A 6,194-nucleotide genomic window follows, 5' to 3' on the forward strand; every position below is an offset into this window, starting at 1 on the left:
ACCGTTCGATCAACGTGTTCGACAACCAAATACCTCGTTCACATGTTCGACCATCATTTCAAACACTCTGCCCCATCGCAAAACAGGTCGCACATATATATTCCAGCCACCGAACATACATAAGATTCCATTTCGCAAAATGTTGAAAGATGTTATGACCTCATTCCCTATAGCCGATCAACATCCTCCTCCTTTGTTCCACTTCCCCGAACGCCATTATCTTCGAGTGTTCGACGCCCAGACCATTCCATTGCCACTTATTTTACGTATAAACAAAAAAACAAATATATTGCTTGTTATTCTTCATGACGAGCTAAGAGCAACGACCCTGGTATTAATATAAGTTTGGTTTTCCTACTCATCATCATCATCATCTCCTACGCCTATTGACGCAAAGGACTTCCGTTAGATTTCACAAGTCTCTATCCAGACCTCCAATTGCCATTTATTTTACGTAAAAACAAAAAATCAATTATATTGGTTGTTATTCTTCATGACGAGTAAGAGCAACGACCCTGGTATTAATGTAAGTTTGATTTTATTCATCATCATCATTCATCATCATCATCATCATTCATCATCATCTCCTCCTACGCCTATTGACGCAAAGGACTTCCGTTAGATTTCACAAGTCGAAAGTTGTCTGCATAAGGGGCTGGACCTTAATTAAAAAGTCAAAGGAATTATGTAGTAATGTATACAATTTATCCATCTTCCTCATCCTCCTCCTACGCCTATTGACGCAAAGGACTTCGATTAGATTTCACAAGTCTCTATCTTGAGCATTTAAATCAATACTACTTCATTCATCTAAATTTACGCTTTATAGTCCTCAGCCATGTAAGCCAGGGTGTTCCATCTCTTCTAGTGCCTTGTGAAGCCTAGTTGAAAGTTTGACGAACTTATCTCTCTTGGAGAGTGCGAAATGCATGTCCAAACCATCTTCATTCTACCACTAATCATGATTTCCTCCATATAGGGCACTCGAGTAATCTCTCTTATAGTTTCATTTCTAATCTTATCCTGCCATTTAACTCCCAATAGGAAGTTAAATAGGGCTTTGTTCTCAAATCTACTAATCAATAGGCGATCGTTTCATTGTCATACCACGACTCATATCCATATTAGTAACACCAATCTCACTAAACTGATATATAGCCTGATTTTTATATGTATTTCTAGACGACTTGATTTAACAATTTTAATTTACCTAGCCATTATCTGGTTTGCTTTTTTTTTAATCTTTCACTAAACTATAATCCTATAATCGAGCAAGAGAACTCTAGCCTAAGACGTGGAAGACCATGGTACACAGGCTATGACACTACCCTAGACTAGAGAACAATGGTTTGATTTTGGAGTGTCCTTCTCCTAGAAGAGCTGGTTACTATAGCTAGAGTCTCTTCTACCCTTACCAAGAGGAAAGTAGCCACTGAACAATTACAGTGCACGGAATCGTGTAAATAAAACTATCATTTATCTTTGGGGATATTCCTAGCTATTCCTGAAGTGTTAAAAACGTTTACTCAGAATGTTTTCAAAAAGACTTGTGCATAGAAAATTTACATTACATGGTAGCGGCAGGAAATTTTCATTATAAAAACGCTCCTTTTGAAAATCACAGGCAAGATTTTCAACTTCAAAAAAACTTAAAAGAAATATTGCCGAGTAGGCCTACACGTGATCAGTGTGTGCCCTTTGCCCTTCTAACTTCCCCATTAAGAATAAATCTACAATGATAAAGTTTTATCGATTCAATAATTTTTATCAGGGAATGATGTTAAAAATCTTACAGCTTTTGATAAAGTTTCATCAATTCTATGATTTTTATCAGAAAATAGTGTTAAAAATCTTACAACTTTGATAAAGTTTCATCAATTCTATGATTTTTATCAGAAAATAATGTTAAAAATCTTGCACCTTTGATAAAGTTTTATCAATTCAATAATTTTTATCAGGGGAAAATTTTTTTGAAAATCTTACAATCTTTGATAAAGTTTCATCAAATCAATATTTTTTATCAGGAAATGTTAAAAAATGCTTTATTAATCCGTCAAATAAAAATGTCAATAAATTGTCAACTGGAAACATCGTAAAGAATAACCTTGCATCAAAACTTACAATTTTTGGTCCAAAATTAATTGCAAACTCTCCACAACTTTTCAACCAAATCTATATAATCTTTTATATTTCATTTATATATTTTTCGAAAAAAGACATGAAGACTTAAGCATCCATTTACGCAAAATCAAACCACTGTTCTCTAGTCTTGGGTAGTGCCATAGCCTCTGTACCATGGTCTTTCACTGTCTTGGGTTAGAGTTCTCTTCCTTGAGGGTACACTCTGGGACACTATTCTATCTTACTTCTCTTCCTCTTGTTTTGTTGAAATTTTTATAGTTTATGTAGGAAATATTTATTTTAATGTTGTTACTTTTCTTAAGATATTTTATTTATACTTGTTTCCTTTCCTCACTGGGCTATTTTCCCTGTTGGAGCCCTGGGCTTGTAGCATCTTGCTTTTCCAACTAGGGTTGTAGCTTAGCAAGTAATAATAATAATAATAATAATAATAATAATAATAATAATAATAATAATCTGTAGGAAACATTAACTGAATTGATAATTGATTTAACCAACCTGAACAGCTCTGGTAAATTTTTGAATATTGAATATTGGCCAATTAACTTGCATGTGCCACGTTATAAATTAAGCAACCACCGGGTAACATTCATTCTCTCTCTCTCTCTCTCTCTCTCTCTCCTCTCTCTCTCTCTCTCTCTCTTTCTCTCTCTCTCTCTCTCTCTCTCTCTCTCTGTGTTATTGGCGATATTTCATTCCTGTATTTAGGTCAAGGCATTTAAATACTGTTTCCTGGGAGCCGATATTGTAACATAGGGAGATATTAAAAGTTATATATTTCACTCAATTTGCAATGGTTTATGAATTAATAAAAAGGCAATATAGAGACAATTTCCGAATTATATATTTCATCATCGTCATCTCTTCCTACGGCTATGACGCAAAGGGGCCTCGGTTAGTTTTCGCCAGTCGTCTCTATCGTGAGCTTTTAATTCAACACTTCTTCATTCATCATCATCTACTTCGCGCTTCATAGTCCTCAGCCATGTAGGTCTGGGTCTTCCAACTGTTCTAGTGCATTGTGGAGCCCAGCAGAACGATTAGTGAACTAATCTCTCCTGGGGAGTACGAAGAGCATGCCCAAACCATCTCCATCTACCCCTCATCATGATCTCATCCACATATGGCACTCGAGTAATCTCTCTTATAATTTTCTCTCTAAATTATATATTTCACTCTTATTCATTTTTCACTACAGATGATAGGGATGGCCCCCAAATGATTCTTAAAGAGAAGGTCAAACGAAGGACTGACACCGTTACAGGCTAGTACAATGATAACGTGTTCGCCTAGCATTCTCATGGCAGCAGATCGATCCCAGCCGGGACCATGGCTGTTTACTGGGAGGCCACTCATGCGGTTGAGCACCACAATGTGGAGTTGGGCTTGCCCGACTGATGTTCTGGTGAGTATCTATTCTGATGAAACTGAAACCAGATACCTTTAACCTTTAGTTTACCTGAAACTGGAATAATGACTATCAAGGCCTGAGGATATAACTGATAAGATAGCTACAACGCATGTTCCTATTAGCTGATTCAATGTGATCAATGCCGCCCTTCAATGGTAGAGGCAAGGGACCGTGGCAATGACCTAGCAAGGCAATGTCCTAGAGACTGACCTTATGTTACTATACAGGTACATTTGATCAGCGCCCAAGGCTGCTCTCCACTCAAAGTCGGACAGGGAGGGCCAGGCAATGGCTGCTGATGACTCAACATATAGATCTATAGGTTCCCCCAAAGCCCCCTTCCTTAGTTCTCTCTCTCTCTCTCTCTCTCTCTCTCTCTCTCTCTCTCTCTCTCTCTCTCTCTCTAAATCAAGCACATTCCACACACCCATTCCCATAAAACTCTCTCTCTCTCTCTCTCTCTCTCTCTCTCTCTCTCTCTCTCTCTCTCTCTCTCTCTCTCTCTCAGTTCTTTTTACATATACATCAAGCACATTTCAAACATCACCGCTCTCTCTCTCTCTCTCTCTACTCTCTCTCTCTCTCTCTCTCTCTCCTCTCTCTCTCTCTCTCTCTCTCTCTCTCTACATCAAGCACATTTCACACACCCATTCCCATACAACTCTCTCTCTCTCTCAGTTCTTTTTACATATACATCAAGCATATTTCAAACACCCATTCCCATACAACTCCCCATCCCCCCCCGAACTCTCTCTCTCTCTCTCTCTCTCTCTCTCTCTCCAAAAACAAGCCTGTCAGACAAGACAAAAGCGACCACTAAAGCACTCGGGGGTGTAATGAAGCCTCATTAGCAGCACAAACAGTCACAATCTTAGCGGGTGCCGAGTAGTACAAACTGAGACGGGCGCCAGAAACGCAGATGGCAAATGATAATACGGAGAGTGAAAGGTGGCTTGAGTCACTCGAATGCAAACAAAGCTGAAGGTCGAAGATGAGGATTAATATATAAATATTAAGATGCCAAGTGAATAGTGACTCTTAAGCTCCAAAATCAAACCATTGTCCTCTTGTCATGGGTACCTGCCATAGCCTCTGTACCATGGGCTTCGACTAACTTGGAATAGAGTTCTCTTGCTTGAGGGTACACTCGGGCACACTATTTATGCAAAGTGAATGGTGACTCTTAAGCTATGGTAAGCAGCTCTTCTAAGGAGGACACTCAAAAATCAAACCGTTGTTCTCTAGTCATATGTACTGCTATAGCCACTGTACCCATGGGCTTCCACTATCTTGGAATAGAGTTCTCTTGCTTGAGGGTACACTCGGGCACACTATTAATGCAAAGTGAATAGTGACTCTTAAGCTATAGTAAGCAGCTCTTCTAAGGAGAAAGACACTCAAAAATCAAACCGTTGTTTTCTAGTCTTGGGTAGTGCCATAGCCTCTGAACCATGGTCTTCCATAGAGGTTCGTAAATAATACTTTGTATATACATTATTATTATTATTATTATTATTATTATTATTATTACAAGACAATCTACAACCCAAGTTGGAAGAGCAAGATGCTATAAGCCCAAGGGCTCCAACAGGGAAAAATAGCCCAGTGAAGAAAATGAAATAAGGAAATAAACGATATAAGAAGTAATGAAAAATTATAATAAAATATTTTAAAAAACATTAACATTAAAACAGATAATTAACATATATACTATAAAAAGACTATGTAGTACCCAGGGTTATAAATTAGATTTAAACAATGGTCTGTGTTCCCATAATCAGTCTTTTTTTTCCTTAAATCAGAATTATCTGAGATCATCAAGAAATTGATTCTTTTTCCTGGATAAATCTTGTATTTTTTGTTCTTGTATTTTTTGTTCTTGTATTTTTTAATAATGAGTAAAAATATGATAATAAAAAGATGAAAGCTTAAATACTTCAACGAACAGAGTATATTCATTTCTATTTTCAGTGCTATAATACGTGTTTGTGTGTGTTTAGTATACATATAAATTTATATATATATATATGTATATATATACACACATACATATATATTATATATGCATAAATATATATATATATATATATATATATATATATATATATATATATACACATATACATATTAATATATATATACATATACATATATATACATATACATATAAATATATATATATAATATATATACATATACATATAAATATAAATATATATATATATACATATACATATAAATATAAATATACAGTATATATATATATATATATATATATATATATACATATACATATATATATATATATATATATATATATATATATATAAAATCTTACTATCATCATCATCTCCTCCTACGCCTATTGACGCAAACGGCCTTGGTTAGATTTCGTCAGTCGTCTCTATCTTGAGCTTTTAATTCAATACTTCTCCATTCATCATCTCCAACTTCGCCCTTCACAGTCCTCAGCCATGAATGAATGTATGTATGTATGTATGTATGTATGCATATATTTGTACGTATAAATATATATACATAATTTATGTAGTGTTTGTATATACACACGCATACGTATGTTTCAAATACAATGTTCAAATGGTAAAATTAAGTAGTCTAACGAATAATACATTACAACCAT

Source organism: Palaemon carinicauda, chromosome 39 (genome assembly GCF_036898095.1).
Source record: "Palaemon carinicauda isolate YSFRI2023 chromosome 39, ASM3689809v2, whole genome shotgun sequence".
Taxonomy (NCBI): Eukaryota; Metazoa; Arthropoda; class Malacostraca; order Decapoda; family Palaemonidae; genus Palaemon; species Palaemon carinicauda.